The sequence below is a fragment of the Lissotriton helveticus genome, chromosome 2_1 (genome assembly GCF_964261635.1).
Source record: "Lissotriton helveticus chromosome 2_1, aLisHel1.1, whole genome shotgun sequence".
In the NCBI taxonomy this organism is placed as follows: domain Eukaryota; kingdom Metazoa; phylum Chordata; class Amphibia; order Caudata; family Salamandridae; genus Lissotriton; species Lissotriton helveticus.
The window spans coordinates 376,019,812-376,036,254 of record NC_136059.1 but is presented as its reverse complement, the minus strand read 5'-3'; positions in this window follow the sequence as shown (position 1 = coordinate 376,036,254).

The following is a 16,443-nucleotide window of genomic DNA, read 5'->3' as shown; positions in this document are numbered from 1 at the left end:
GAAGAATTGACAGGAACCATGTGAGGTGCCTAGAATTGAATAAAAGGCGAGTGGTTGTGTGGTTCTTTTGAAACACTTTGTCAAAAGGGTTGAGGGTTGAGGAATGCTGAAGGCTGCCTTAGGTTTAAACCCTTTCATAAATACTGTATGTGAAGAGCAGGCTGTTGCTAGGCCTGTTATGCCATTGCAAACAACTGTGTCACTGGCTTCACAGGGGATTGCCATAATGGTCTGTCTTTGCTACTTAAAGTGGTCCAAGCAATCTGTAGACCTAAATGTTCAACTTCACCTTTTTTAACTGACCTTTTAACGTTAGCCCAGTTTCACGCAAATATAATTTTATCTTGATTAATCCAGACCTTACTAATGCACCTCCTTCAGAATGATGCTGTCTTATCTTCCCACAATAAAACTGTTACTTCTTATTCTCAGCAAATTCTGTGGAGCACGGGGGTACCATGAGATTACCAGATGTAATCTGATGCACTATAAAGGAAATAGAGAATAAATGAAACCCCGGCAACTGAAAACCTGATCAATTATTGGTTTACTTTTATTCCTATATTTTGCATCTCTTTTTATTTTTGTCGCTGTTTCTCTGACAGGCTCTTTTTCTCTCTTTCTCTGTTTCTCTTTCTCTCTGTCTCTATTTATGTTTCACTTTTCTATATTTTTAGTACTATTTCTCAATAGAGGATCGACAAGAAATAAACCATATTTGTTCACAGAAAGGACAATGGACGTATGAAAGAAGATTCAAAGCAGTAGTAGAAATCCAAAAATGAATCAAACTCCGAGCACTATTCAAAGGGCCAGATGTCAGACCCGTTTTTGCATGCACAAATGAGTTTGCAACCCTTTTGTGCATGCAGAAACCTCATGGGCCATGTACAAAGCCGATTTAGAGAGTTGCAATTTATCTGCGACTCGCTAAATAGGTTTTGCGAGTCGCTATTAGGACGGGCGTTCTCTTCATAATAGCGACCACAAAGCCATGTACCAATGTTTTTCAACCGCAATTGCGGTCTGGGACAGTCGGGCTGGGGAAAGGATGGACGCTACGAACTGAGGTGCTCGGATAACCCTTTTTATTTATAAGTACACTTGCTTCGGGTTGTCTAGAGTTCAGAGATGCATGCAGTTCAGCATCCAACAATGCACAGAGTCCAGTAAGCGAGGTTTCCTTCCTGTGTTGGGCTTCCTTTTCTTGAATCCCCGTCTTGGCTCTTCCTGTGGCTCTTCTTGGGTCCGGTTAGGCTCAGGAAGAAAAGGAAAAACAAACAGCCGTATTAATGGCTGAGACCGGGGTCAATGAGTGTGAGGGGGGCAGGGGAGTGAGGGATCACCAGGGTTCCACCACCTTCTTAAGACTTAGGTCGTAACATCCGAGTGACGCCGGGAACAGTGCACAGAGCCTGTGACCACCCTCACCCTACCCCGTCCCACCCCGTGAATTAAACAGCCCTTGAAAACGCCCTCGTACCTTGTGGAGCCACGCTTCTCCCCTGGAAGCGTGGCAGGGCGGCTCGTGGGTCCGTTGGCCTCCTGGCTTGTCGAGTCTCTGCTCCGGCAATCCTTGAAGCGGCTCTTCGGTACTTCCGTCTTCTTCTTCTTTGGCGTTCTCCTCGCGGGTCAGCTTCTCTCCTGGAGGTTCCGCGCCGGCAGATAGAAACGGGGCTTCCTTAAACGCCCCTGGCTCATCTGATTGGCTTGGGTCAAATGACGGACTCTTTCCTGATAGGTTGAATGTCGGGAATGCCAGGGAACTCCCCCCTATCGTCAAGGAAGGCAGGCCCAGTGACGGGGTCAGCGAAGGCAGAGCAGAGGAAATCCAGGAAACGTCCAAGGGATCCTGCGGACGGGGCGGAAATGGACAAACGTTAGCAGGTACACCCCGTCCGTCCGCGACAGGGACCATGTCCTCGTGACACGGTCACAAAACACTCGCAAATTACCACCCTATTAATGAGCCACTCACAAATTGTGAGTGGCTCATTAATTTTCCTGCACCTCACATTTTGCGACCCCATTGGGAATCGCTAACAGTGTCTCTAACACTGATGTACATCCAAATTTGTGACTCGCAATTGCGACGCAATTTGCGAGTCGCAAATTGGGGGGTCATATATCTGGCCCAAAAGCCCTTCATTTACACATGCCATGAATTCACAAAAGGATTCCTGCTAGGCATAAATAGTTTTACTACAGCTGATATTACTGCCACAAGTGCAGAGTAATCAGCAGTATTTGATCCCATGAAAGTGATAGGAGGTAGAAAGAACAAGGCAATGTTTGCTATGTAGGTTTGTGAACACCCACATACATGTACATTATTAGGCATTCACAAACTGAAATCTGACTCCCTTCCCAACAAGTGAATGTTTGGTGATTTACTCCAGCCAAAGTTTGGAGTAACTCCCTTTTTAAGATGGGAAGATGAAGGCTCATCCCCAACATTTATTGTGGCATAGGGGAAGGGCTTTTAACATTGAAAAGAATATACTTTGACATTTATCTTTGATTCTTAATGTAAGCAATTGCACACTAAGTACAACTGCAGACAGGGTAAATAGGTAGCCTAATAAAATGCAGAATAGTTGCATAGGATGTCTTGAAACCTGCTCTCAGCCGTACATTATAAATCATACTTGTAGAGTGCAAACAGGAGCCCTGTTTGAATACCGGGGGCACTTACCTGACAGGAGACACGCCGCCACGCCACTGCCACTGAGCCATTCGGCACCCAGCCGCCATTGCCAATCCAACCGGGACCACAATACCCGGCAGCACACGCGGCGCGCACGCCACCAATGCATTCAGAAAGTGTCAGGAGGCGCTTAAAAGGCTTACAGGGCTCTGGTGGACCGGGAGCCCTGTTTGAATACCGGGGGCACTTACCTGACAGGAGACACGCCGCCACGCCACTGCCACTGAGCCATTCGGCACCCAGCCGCCATTGCCGATCCAACCGGGACCACAATACCTGGCAGCACACGCGGCGCGCACGCCGCCAATGCGTTCAGAAAGCACCAGGAGGCGCTTAAAAGGCTTCCAGGGCTCCGGTGGAGCGGAAGCCCTGTTTGAATACCTGAGGCACTTACCTGACAGGAGACACGCTGCCATGTCACTGCCACTGAGCCATTCGGCACCCAGCCGCCATTGCCGATCCAACCGGGACCACAATACCTGGCAGCATATGCGGCGCGCACACCGGCAACATGTTCAGAAAGCGCCAGGAGGCGCTTAAAATGCTTACAGGGGTCCCGCTTCACGGGACATGCGCGGGCACGCGCCGGGCAAAGCCCGGGCCAAGGGCAGGCCCGTTTGAGCCCGTTAGAGGATGGACCGGGCCCCCCCTCTAACATCGTCATTCTGTAAAGGTAATCCTCCCAGTTTATGACCTGGCTATAAGTGTAAAACCTGATATCATCTTTTTGTTACCTTTGAGAACTATCTGTGGGTGAAATGGCCGGCCGTGAAGGGAAGACAAGGAAAGCAGCTACGGGTGGATATATAGCCGGGACATTAGACCAGTTCATTACCAGGGCTACTTCAGTTCTGGCAAAGGAAATAGCAATTACTGAGCGCCAACTCTCTCATGCCCAGATATTTACTAAACGTTCTTCTCTGGGGGACCTGACGCTGTCTCGCAACCCGGTGCCGCATAACCCTGCAGCTGTCTACCCCACGGCCACCGGCCAAACTTGTGTTCCGTCCCCCCAGGTTTTGCTGTTAGACCACGATAATGTGGATTGCGGGGTAGCCGCCCATGCTTCTTCAGGGGCCATCCCAAAAGTCCGCCCCATTGCAGCAGAAAAATCATCGGGAGTGACCTCTAAAAAGAAGCAAGGGGGGGAGCACAGAAGGGAAAAAAATCTAAGAAGCCGGAATCAAATAACATGGTTAACTTGGTAAATGTGGATGTAGTTCCCTCAAGTCCAGGGCAACCAGGCAAGAATGATTTGTTTCCAAATAGTCATCCTCTGACTTTACAAGATGGACCTCTGCCTTCGACTGATGTTGGTTTTTGGAGGAGATTAGGCGAGCTCATATCAGCCTCTGTAAAGCCTGTATATGAAAAGCTGTTGACTATTGAGGATAGACTGATGAAATTAGAACAGCTATCTACAACAAATGTTTCTCCTATTAAGAATATTTCGCCAAAGCGTCCCTAGGCTGAATATCTCCCGAGGAATGGTTTAGGCCACAGTTCGAGCACTATTCCTTCATCTCATACGCTCGCCTTAGACCCAATTCCAGGCAACTTGGTTGGGAACATTGTAGTCGGCCCCGGTATTATGGCTGGAGGCAATATTCAGGGAAATAGAGATTGCCCCCAAGGAAAGAGTGCCAAACAACAACTGACGGGAGGGGGGGAATGGTAATAAGCAGCAGGGAGGCCTGATGGGACCACAACGCTCTACTGATTATCAAAAGAATTTGTTGCCACACATTGATTTACCCCCTGAGTCTGTACCCTATGTTGTTGTGCTGAAAGGAGTGCCAGAATTAGCCAAGGGTAGGGTGGAGTCTTATAGTGAGTTAAAGAACAAAACTGTGTATTGGTTGAACACTAATAGACCCCTCCCTTTGAATGTACACAGTAAAATTCTGTTGGTTCGCAGGGTAAGCTGGATAGGACACAGAACAAAGGATATAGAGGGTAATTGTATAATTATTAATTTCAGTGATAGCAGGGCAGTGCATCATATTTGAGGTGGGTTTAACCAGAACGTGAGATCTGCTATTCAACCTTTTGATCTTAGTTACTTTTTTTTTTTTTTTTTTTTCAAGACCTTTATTGTGACAAAGTCAAAACATTACACAGCCTGTAGCCTACAACCCTGGGGCTGGCTGCGAGCGTAGAACCTTCAACGGAGGTGTATTATACATAGATACAAGCAGTCGGGGCGGCAGTGTAAAACATACAGTTGGGCCTTGTAACGGTATTTATGTGTTTTTTGTTTATCTTTGGAAAGGCAACCAAGGCCACAACCAGCAGAACCTGGTACAACATTAAACTGGAGACCATGACCTCTGAAAAAAAAAAAAGAACAAGATTAGTGCAAGTCACAAAACAACGACACGCACCAGGACCAGTGCACACATGAATGACGGCAATCGGTAAAGTCACATCACTCAGGTGACATCTCAGGGACCCCTTGATCTTCCTCCACAGCCTGTCCTGTAGCTAAAAAGTCAGTGAGAAAACTCCAAAAGTCTTTTGGTCTGGACTTCGCTGGCAGGTCCTCCTCATAGGTCCTGAGCCTATCTCTGCAGCTGGCCATGTCCCCCAGCCATCTAGCTATAGTTGGTTTCTTGGAGCTATTCCAACATTGAGCTACTTGTCTCTTGGCCAGCAGTAATGCAATAACACAGAATTTACGTTTAATGGCCTTGAATTGGGCCGTTATACCCAGAAGCCCCACTCTTATAGAACACAGCACTTCAGCGCCCAGCATGGCGGACAACGTAGTGAAGATCTCGCACCAGTAGTTCTGGATCGCTATGCATGACCAGGCCAGGTGTAAGAAGTCAGCCCCCTCCCTCCCGCATCGTTTACACTGGTCGACATCTGATAATCCATATTTGTGCATGCGAGCCGGGGTATAGTATGTTTGGTGCAAGAATTTGAAGTGTATAATGCGGAGATTGCCATTGGGGGTAAGGATCTGGGTCAGTGCGCATGCCTGCTGCCATTCCTGTTCAGTGAGCGGGTCGTCAAGGACCATGTCCCAACGCCCCTTGGCTCTGGCCGTGGAGTAAGGGAAGTCAGCCTGAGCTGAGGAGTACAGCCGGGATACCATATGGGAGGTGTTAGAGGATTCAATCATGAGTTGTAGGGGAGCTAGAGTGTCTGGTTCCTGTGGGAAGGTGGGGTAGTGTTCCCGTAATGCCCGCTTCAGTCTGTAGTACGTAAATATGAAGAGTGGGGACTTATTCTGTATAAACGTCATGTCATCTATTTCGATAAATTTCCCCTCACAGAATAAATCGCCAAGCGTGGATATACCCACTCATTGTAGCATAGTCATGCCCACCGTGTCCCCCGTGACCGACAGAGCCTGGTGATGTGCCAACGGCAGGGAGGGGGCAAACAATGGTGCTTTATGCGTTAGATGACCCAATTTGTTCCATGCTTTAATGGTGGCATCCACCGGATTGATGTCCTGAGCATGGAGGCTGGCGTTTATGCGTGAGTATGGACGTGAGGGGTACTGGCGCCGCATCATCTTTTTCTATGGCTGTGTGCGTGAGGTAGGGGACCTCATGAAACCAGTAAGTAGCAAACTGGGCTTGCGCGCAAAGGTAATATAATAAAAAATCCGGGACACCAAAGCCCCCTTTGATATATGGGAGCGTCAAAGTCTGTAGATCTATACGCGCCTGTTTACCCGCCCATATAAGCTGCAATGTGAGTGTTTTTATGCGTCGGAAAACCTCGGCCGGGGGAGGGATTGGGATGTTATTGAACAGGTACAGGAATTTGGGCAAGACATTCATTTTGACAATCGCTATGCGATCTGCCAGAGACAGAGGGAGTTGTATCCAGCGCCAGATTTTATCTTCCAGCGTGGAAATGACAGCGCCATAGTTCTCCCTAATCACCACCTCCGGGTCTCTATGAAACATGATCCCCAAATAGCGAACCGGGTCTGATTGCCAGACCAGTGGGTAGTCCGTGTGGATAGGTTCGGCCATATCAGTCAATGGGATAATGAATGATTTTGACCAGTTAATGGCAAGCCCGGAGTGACCCTCGAACTTAACGTACTCCCTAAGTAGCGGATTTAGATTCGTAGCTGGATCTCGCACATACAAGAGCATGTCATCTGCGTACAATGATATGTGCAGGGGTCTATTAGTAAACTGCAGTGCCGAGGACTTGTATTCCTGTCTGATGCGACATGCAAGTGGTTCGAGGGCGAGGGCAAATAATAGGGGGGACAGGGGGCAGCCCTGTCTCGTACCACGCCCTATAGGGAAACCATTGGATACGTAGCCATTCACACGCACTCTAGCGCCAGGGTTGGTGTAAAGTAATCTCACCCATTGCACAAACCTTTTAGGAAAGCCCATTCTGTGTAATATGGTGATGAGATAGCTCCATTCAACTGAATCGAACGCCTTTGCGGCGTCCAACATGATAGCCACGGCCTTCGTGGAAGGCTGCAGGTAGTGAGATAATGCGAATAGTGTCCTCGTATTGTGTGCTGTGGAGCGAGTGGGGATAAACCCTGATTGGTCAGGAAGCACTAAGTTAGTCATTAAGGGGGTGAGTCTAACAGCTAGGATTTTGGCAAGAATTTTCGAGTCGGCGTTTATAAGCGATAGGGGCCTGTAGGAATCGCAGAATTCGGGGTCTTTGTGTGGTTTTAACAACGTAATGATCACAGCTTCCCTGAGAGTGGGCGGCAACTCTCCCTGATCGAACGCTGCACCGAACATCGCCACCAAATGCGGGGCCAGAATGTCCACGTAATGTTTGTAAAACTCGTTGGTGTAGCCGTCTGGCCCAGGGGATTTGTTGTTGGGTAGAGATTTAATTATGTCCGTGACCTCTTCGATTGTGATGGGGGCAGCCAGGTGCTCCCTCTGAGAGTCTGATAGCCAGGCTATGGCCACGTCCTCCAGGTAGCTGTAGATTTCATCAGGGGATGCTATAGAACGGGAAGTATAGAGTGCGCTATATGCGTCAACAAAACAGGACAGTATGTCGGTGGCCTGTGTCTTACAGTCCCCGTCAGCAGACCGTATCCGTAAGACAGAATTACGCTTTCTGCCCTCGCAGATTTTAGAAGCCAGGATTCCTCCAGGTCTACCTCCCTCCCCAAAAGCTCTAGCAGAGTAGCGCTTGTCTAAGTATTTGATTTCATCTTCCACATAAGAGCCATGTTCTGTGTGTAACAAGCGCAGTTCGCTCAATAAAGAGATGTCTTGCGAGGTTTCAAAAGCCTTTTCTAGTTCCCTCATTCGCTTTTCTCGCCTATTGATCTGGTGTCGTATATCTCTCAGTATGCCTACTGTGGTGCTGATACAAACTCCCCGAATCGTGGCTTTAAAAGCTTCCCAGAGTAAGCAAGGGTCATCTGAAGACGACTCATTCAGCCGGAAGTAGTCTACGATAGCTGTGTGTATAGTATGGTCATAATTTGAGTCAGTCAGAGCTCTAGAGTTGAATCTCCATTGGAAGGGAGGCGGAGTGTAGTTCGGGATAGTTATGGAAAGCAGGACAGGGTTGTGATCGGAAAGTGTTCTGGGCAGCACCCGTATATCTGTGGCCCAGAGTGCAATGTCAGTCGAGGCGAGCCAATAATCTAGGCGCAACCAACTGCTGTGTACCGGTGATATGTGTGTTGCGCCAGCGGTGACCGGGAACTTATGTCTCCAGATGTCCGTGAGAGCAAGATCGCGCATTAAGTGGTGTAGCTGTAGTCTAGCGTGTTTGTGCGGTTCGTGCGAGTTTGGCGACCTGTCTAGATCGTCATCCAAAGCTATATTCCAGTCCCCCCCACAAATGATGTGTGCACCCCGAGAATTTTGAAGCCGACCCCACAGATCCCGAATGAATTCTGGTGCATCCACGTTAGGACCATATACATTTAGTAGTGCAACCTTTTGGCCACGTAGTATGCCATTAACGATGGTGAATCTACCCTCGGGATCACTAGTCGTCCCCAAATGTTCAAAATTTGTACCTTTCCGTATTAGGGTAATTACCCCTCTGGAATAGGACGAGTAGTGTGATGTGTAAGAAGCCTCGGCCCAACGAGCACCTAGGGTAAGTTTGGAGTTAGGAGCGATGTGGGTTTCTTGTATCAATGCGATATCGACCTCCCACCTTGTCAAGTAAGAGAATATCTGTCTAATCTTTTTTGGCTTCGAGAACCCCCTGACATTCCAAGTGAGGAGGCATAGTTGCGTTCCGTGTCTATTATTGTTCACAGTAGCCATAACTCCGTGGTAGCATAGTAGATGGTATCGAAAACAAATAGCGTATTAGTATGTAGTGCAAGAGGAACTGGCTGCGTCGGTTCATGTACAAGGAGCACACAAGTGACAAAATAACATTACAATTATGTTTCAGAGCAATCGGTCTCAATACAAAATCAAAACACCCCGTCCACCCACCCCCACCCACTTCAGCACCCCAAACCTGCCGAAGCCATCTTCCCCAGGAACAATTACCCCAAAAACAACGAGGACAGAATGAGTTCCCCATCCCAAGTAACTTTGCGGGGAACACCCTTTTGGAGGACCACAGGGGGCACAGCTCAACACCCGAATGCACGGGCGTGGACGTCACTAATGCATCTAGATTCGAGCCAATAGCATTGCGTATAACAATCCACATGTCGCTCCGTCGCCAGTCCCACTGGGCAGTAACCCGGCACCTCCATCCCATCTCCCACCCCCCCCACCATTGACCTCATTAGTAATTGCGGCCAGGCCGCGTCCTCTACGACATGTCTAGCCAATAGAACACAAGTTAACTGTGCGTCAACCACTATAGGTCAAGTGTTTACTAAGACCCTAGCAACAGAGTCAACTGCAACAGCATAGACGTGGGGAAAGTGATCCGAAGCTAGACAAGTACGCCTATAAGGAGCTGGTAATTCCAAAAGCCTTGTATTGGATCACAACCTCCTAAAAGAGGGGGAAGGCACATACCTGAGGATGGCTTAGGTCGGGGGGGGGGATCCACCCTGTGAGATCAGGCAAAAGGATGGGCGGATCAGCATAGACAGATAGCAGCCAGCAGAGTAATATCAGCATGTCTGGGTCCATGCAACACAACCTAGCCAGGCAAGGGCCGTCGGGAGGCAGCGTGTTCAGGAAATAGAACATTGGCAAGCATTTAGACTACTCCCATATGACCGGAGAAAAGCAATACAGGAAGAGCGTGGGCCGCTGAACGGCTACAATATGTACATTTGAACCTTTGCATAATTAGAATTCCTGGCGACACAGTATAAAGCACCAGAAAGAGCTGATGGGGCCACAGGTATATTGTCAGAAAGTACATCATACAATGTGCCACGGAAGAAGCAGAGCTCAGAGTAGAGTTAATGTAAAGTACCAGCTCAGCAACAGTGTCTATCGCACAGGAGTGCAGTGTCGTGGTATTAGAGTGAAAGTCAATAGGTAAGCACCATCGGTGATGGACACACCCCTTCTGAGTAGTAAGAAGGGGGTGCCCAGTAGGAATTAAACGTTGTGATACATTACCATCTCAGTCAGAATCCGCATTTTGGTCATCTCGGGATGCCTTGTTCGCCTGTTTCCTGGCGTTTTTGACAAACTCCATAGCTGCTTTAGGGTTCGACAAAATGACAGGTTTCCCATCCCATGTTACCCTGAGCCTGGCCGGATACAACATGGCGTAGACGATGTTCAATTCACGTAGTTTTGCTTTAGCTGAGGCAAATTCTTTCCGAGCCTGCTGAACGGCGATCGTGTGGTCAGGGTAAAATTCCAGCTTGTTGCCTTGGTGTGTTATTTGCCCCTTCTCACGCGCAAGACGGAGAATGGTGTCCCTGTCACGGTAGTTTAAAATGCGCGCGACAATGGGTCTAGGAGTCGCGCCTGGGGGAGGTCGCGGCGCGAGGGACCTGTGAGCTCTCTCGACAATGAAAACTGAGGACAGAGCCTCTGCTCCGAATAAATCCTTGCACAGTTGTTCAACGTAAAGTTCCATGCGCCCAGTGTTGGTCGATTCTGGAACTCCCGTGATGCGCACATTATTGCGCCGAGAGCGCGCTTCTAACTCTTCCTCCTTGGCACGTATCACTTCGAGGACTCTGTCCATTCCATTGCATTTCGTTGTGGTTGTTCTGGATTCGTCCTCAACCTCCGAAATCCTCGCCTCGGCCGCCTCCAGCCTCTCCCCATGTTTATCGAGTTTGTCTGCCATGCCATCCATTCTGCAAGTCAGATGATCGAGCTTGCCATTGATATCCTGCAGATTCGACTGTATGGCGAGAAGAATCTTCTCCATGTTGTTGCTTACTGACGCTGCAGGTTGCCCTCCACCCTCCGCCATAGCCTCCGCGTTTTTTGTGGGCTTCTTTGAATCAAAGCTCAACTTCGGTTGCTGCTTATCAGGTCTCCCCATCACACCACGCAATGTCAGCTGGGCTTTGGTGGTCTGTCGTGTGGATCTCGGTAGGGCAGTGGGCGACTCCGTCTTGGCTAGAAATGTTCTTGCTGGGTTGGTCTGAGGAGTGCGAACTCTGATGTACCGCGAATTGGCGGCCCGCCCACTCCCCCTCCGTCGTCGTTGAATATCGTGGCCAGTGAACTACTCCCACGAAGTCCCGAGGCGTGGGAAGGACGGCTCAGCGGGGACACCCGGTCGCGATGGAACTGCGAGAATGCGCAGTATTATGGCACACTGAAGGAAAGCAGCACTTTGGTTTGCTGGACACTATGGTGACAAACTGGTTCAGTCCAGCCAGAACTGCTCTGATTGATGCTCTGGGTATGTCGCCATCAAAGAGCCTCCCACCGGGCAATAGCATTCCCCACAGTGCCTCACGCTCGCTGTTTTGTGCACCCTCGCACCACTCTGTGTGATGCCGACTCTTCCGCAGGTGTGCTCGGGCAGTGCGATCTCCAGGAGGCGGGCGCACGTTCAGGATAGTTAGTTTCGCGCTCCCTCGCGCCTCAGTAATGGGCTCCCCCCTCCGGGCAGTGGAGAACGAATGCGCTGGTTGTAGCGCTCAGCATTATAATTAGCGCAGGAATGACAGGGCGCAAAGGGCGACTCACCGCTCCTCAGCACAGTAGCTACAGCAGTATGTCACTGGTACATATGCACTCAGTCGGAGCTAGCCGATGCTCGTTGGTCTGGGCGCCGCCATCTTGTCGCCTCCAGGCCCTGAGGGGCACCGAGTCAGGGACTTATCTTCCTCGCACCCCTGTCATTCAGCGTCATCGCGGGGCCGCATTCCGCCATATCTTCTAGACACCACCACTCTGCTGGGCTGAGACGTGACTGTGACTGCGGTCAGAGTTCCGAGCAGTCAAATCATCGGGCGGCCGCCATTTCAAACATCGCTCTCACTCGTGAGGAAGTCTGCAGATGTCTCCCGCCGCCGTCCCGTTTATCAAAAGCATCTCACCACATCAGATGCACGGTATGTTCGGCTCCATATATCAGTGGTTGTTGGACGTGTTTGGCCGGATTGGCAGTGTGTTCTGTAGACGGATGTCGGACGTCTGGCGGAGCTGTGGTTTCACACAGCCATTCCGCTGTGCGCCCCCTAGCGCCTCGATCTTAGTTGCTTTTATACTACTGTAATGAGTAGGGACAACTCTGGTGAGCAGGGATTGAGCTGTGAAGAGCGGTCTCGACCGGTACACTTTAGTGATAGATTTGTCTGTGACGGGTCTAAATTACCAAGGAGCTGCCATCTTTCTCCCATCACGCAGGGTCCAAACAGATTTGCAGTACTTTCAAGGCTGGACGACTGTGATTGACTGTCTGGTGGTGTAGAGCCCCAAGCATCAATCGTTCAGGCCTTAGAACCAGCTCATTCATTTGTTATAGGTGCGGGGTTTTTAATACAGACATCGTTTGAGCTCCCTATTTTAAAATCATTGGAGGTTTTGCCCATTGTACCATCTAGGGATTTGCCCAGGGTATTGGACTATAATGTTCTGTCCTGGAATATTGCTGGGTTGGCAGAGAAGATTGCAGATCGGATGTGGGTGCAGTTTATCAGTCAATTCTCCCTGATATGCTTACAGGAGACTTGGCTGGTGAAATGTAACCTATATTTGGAGGGGTACAAAGCTTTTTATGTCCCTGCTGCCCCTTCAGCAAGTGGAAGAGCTAGGGGTGGTTTAGTTATTTTTACATCTCTAGCTTTGAACTGCAGGAATAAGGTCCCCCATTTGCTCAAAGTGACTCCCAAGCTATTCTATTAAAGCATGGAAATGCTAGTGTGTGTTTATTTATTTCTTATAATGCATTGAATAGACTGGGGGTCTGCCAGATAACACTGCTGAATGGTCTTGTTAGGCAGCATTGTGCTAATGTTTCTCATAGCCTTATGATAGTGGGAGACTTTAATGTCCAGCCGTGTGGTGATCCTGAATTAGCTAGGATGGGTGATATGGGATGTGCAAGGATACGGGGTCTACAATTTGAGCACTCAGCGCAAGGAAATGTACTTAATGATCTGCTTAACGAATATGATCTGTTTTCATCTATGTCTTTTACTGCTCCATCTAGTAAACAGCCCATGCCGTCCTTTAAAGGGCGCAGTGGAGGGTTTTTTATAGATCATATTTTGATCTCTGTTAGCCTTCAGGCCATCCTTCAGGGTTCTGAAATTATGGAGAGCTTATTCAGTGAGCACAATCCAGTGTGTGTGCAGTTGAGGGGTGGTATATTGAATTTGAGAGCCAGGGAGTTAGTGCCGGGCGTGCTTAAATTGAAAGATGGTTGGCGTCGTCTTAAATGGTCCCAGGTGACCCCAAACCTTTTCTATGAAAAAGTCCATGAGTCTTGTGTTGCAGAAATTGCATCTTGTGTGTCCCTTGACTCTTCAGCAGTAGGCGTCCTCAACTCTTTTTCAGAGATTGTTGCCAAGGTCGGGCTTTACTTTCTGTCCCTGCATGAAAAATATCATCTAGTGATCCTAAATGGTTTAATCCCGCATGCTCTAAAGCAGCTAGAGTATTGAAGGATGCTCTGAAAGCTAACCCGAGGGATCTACCTCGGGTTCGTGCCCTCTGACTTAACTATCAAAAGATACTGGCAAGCCGTAAGGCGGAATTGAAGGAAGCAACCTGGTGGGAATTGGTAGACCCCAGTACATTAGGTAGTAGTGCAAGATTTGGGGGCATTATCAATAGACCTCTTTATGAAAGGGTTATGGATGAAGGTCTTGGTACCAACATATCGGAAGAGGATTGGGTGTCGCATTTTAGCTGTATTTTTAAGAGCAATTTATCCCTAGTCCAAACGCAAGCTAGCGCTCAAAATATTGCCTTGTTTGTATTTTCCCAGAGCGAAGTGGAGATAGGCATTGCTGGTTTGTCATGTAGCAAGGCGCCAGGTCCGGACTGTATTCCGCCGGACCTATTTAAATCAAATCCTTCACTTTGGGCCCCGGTCTTGCTGGGTGTGCTTATTGCGGCAGCTAAGGCCGGTTGCCCGAAGTCTTGGGGCACATCCACCATTGTACCAGTGTTTAAAAAAAGGTGATCGCAATAGTACACTGAACTACAGGCCGGTTTCCCTTAATTCCGTAGTTAAGGTTGTGAGAAGGGTTTTACTGAATAGACTGGCTACCGGGGCGGAAGATAATAAGATCATTTCAGACATTCAATATGGGTTCCGCCCAGCGCACTCTACGATAGCACAATGCCTCAACCTTTACCTGATCCTCGGAAAGTACACGGTTGCCCGAAAAGGGACAATCTACATGGCCTTCATGGATCTTTCCTCCGCTTTTGACTGTGGCAATCGGGGGAGAATGTGGCAATCCATGAGGGCCATGGGGGTGGAGGACAACCTGGTGGACTTCCTGCAGGTCCTACATAGTGATACGAGGGCAAATATTAGGTTTGCTCAGGACCTTGGGGTCTCCAAGGATTTTAGTCTTGAAAGGGGTGTTAGACAGGGGTGCATCCTTGCCCCGTTTCTTTTTATCCTTTATATTAATGACTTAGATAGGACTTTGTTAGAAACAGGGGTTGATTTTCCGTATGTGAGGCGAAGATGTCTGCCCGTTCTGCTTTATGCGGATGACGCGGTTCTCCTAGCCCGAACCCCAAAAAGCCTGCAAACCCTGTTGGACACCTTTTGCAGTTTTATGGCAGACCGTGATTTGTCCGTAAATAACTCAAAATTATTTGTAATGCAAGTTGGGTCATGCCCTAAGAAGCAGTATGCCTTTAGGGTGAATGCAGAGAAGGTGCCTATAACCCCAACCTTCTCTTACCTGGGCGTCCTAATGAATGATCGTTTGGACTGGAGTGCCCTGGTTGGGAGGAGGAAGGGGGAGGTGACAAGAGTAAATGCATCTATTCTCAATTTTGCCACAAAGATGGGCAAGCGCCCAATTGTAGCCTCGGAGAGAATTCAGGTGGCTGAAAATAATTTCTTAAACAACTGCTGGCTGTACCCAAAGGTACCTCTAACCTAATAATACATGAAGATACTGGGACTGCATTTATTTCTGACACTCTGGCTATACGTCCATTGCTCTTCTGGCTCAATTGCTGGCTGAATAAAGATGTAAGCCTTAATCATGAGCTATTGAAAGAAGCAATGAGTCTAGACCATATGCTTGATATCCCATGGGTAAAATATATAAAGGGTTGTTTTGGTGATCTGGGGCGCCCAGACCTGTTTTTAAGACCTGGTTTTATAACTACAGAAGTCGTGGTGTTTTGTAAAGAAATCGTTTATCTTGCTCAAAAAAGCAAACAGAGATGGTGGTAGTACTATCAAAAACTAGCGTCCGGAAATTCGTGATGCTTGAAACTACTCCAGGTACTGAGCCTTATCTTTTATTGACCCTGTCAGACCACAAGCGGTTTTTATTGACCAGGTTTAGAATGGATTATTTCCATTTTGTACTTGCTGTTCCTCTGGGGTGCCATAGAGGACAAGTACCAGCACCCTGTGGCTGCGACGGAGTGTCTCCACAGAATCTGCTGCACTTCATGTTCTTCTGTAGTTTCTATGATGCTTCCCGGAGATTCTTTTTAAAATCACTTTTAAAAAAATTTAATTTTTTTAAAGTGTGCCCAGCCCTTTATTCTCTACAAATGTTAAAGCCTGAATGCATCCCATTTGTTGTTGGATTTTTGAAATATTCATTGAAATATAGAAAATGTATGGAAAATTAATTTTTAACTGACGGCTGTTTCTTTTCTGTAATACAGTGTTGAGGCCACACGGCCTATTTAACTGGTTAATTTACTCATCTGTAATGCTGGTGTTCCCTTTTATTAACTGGATGGCCCACCCACTCTGTAATAATAGCGTGTGTTTAAACAATTTTTATAATGGCGTTTATATATCTTATTATGTATACAATGGGATTGTCGTTTAAATATGTTTAGGATTTGGATATGCCCTGTTTTTTTATGAGATTTGTAATCTTTTATGGTTTGCTACTTTGTAAACCGAATAAAGCCTTTGATTGATTGAGTGCAAACATATCACCCCTTAAGGTTTCAAGGCACTGGGGGCAATCTGGAACATTAAGTGAACTATTGGCCACAGTCACATGATGCTATGCATTAGGGAGGAGTAGTAGTCCTCAGCCCATACTTTAAAATTTTTCTTTGCAAATTGAGTCCATTCTAAACATTTGCAGACATATTGATGATATGAGATGTGACGAAGTGCTATGAAATCTTATATACAAGCTTCTCATGTTACAGATGCCACAAGTAGATTGCCTATTTACGGCACAA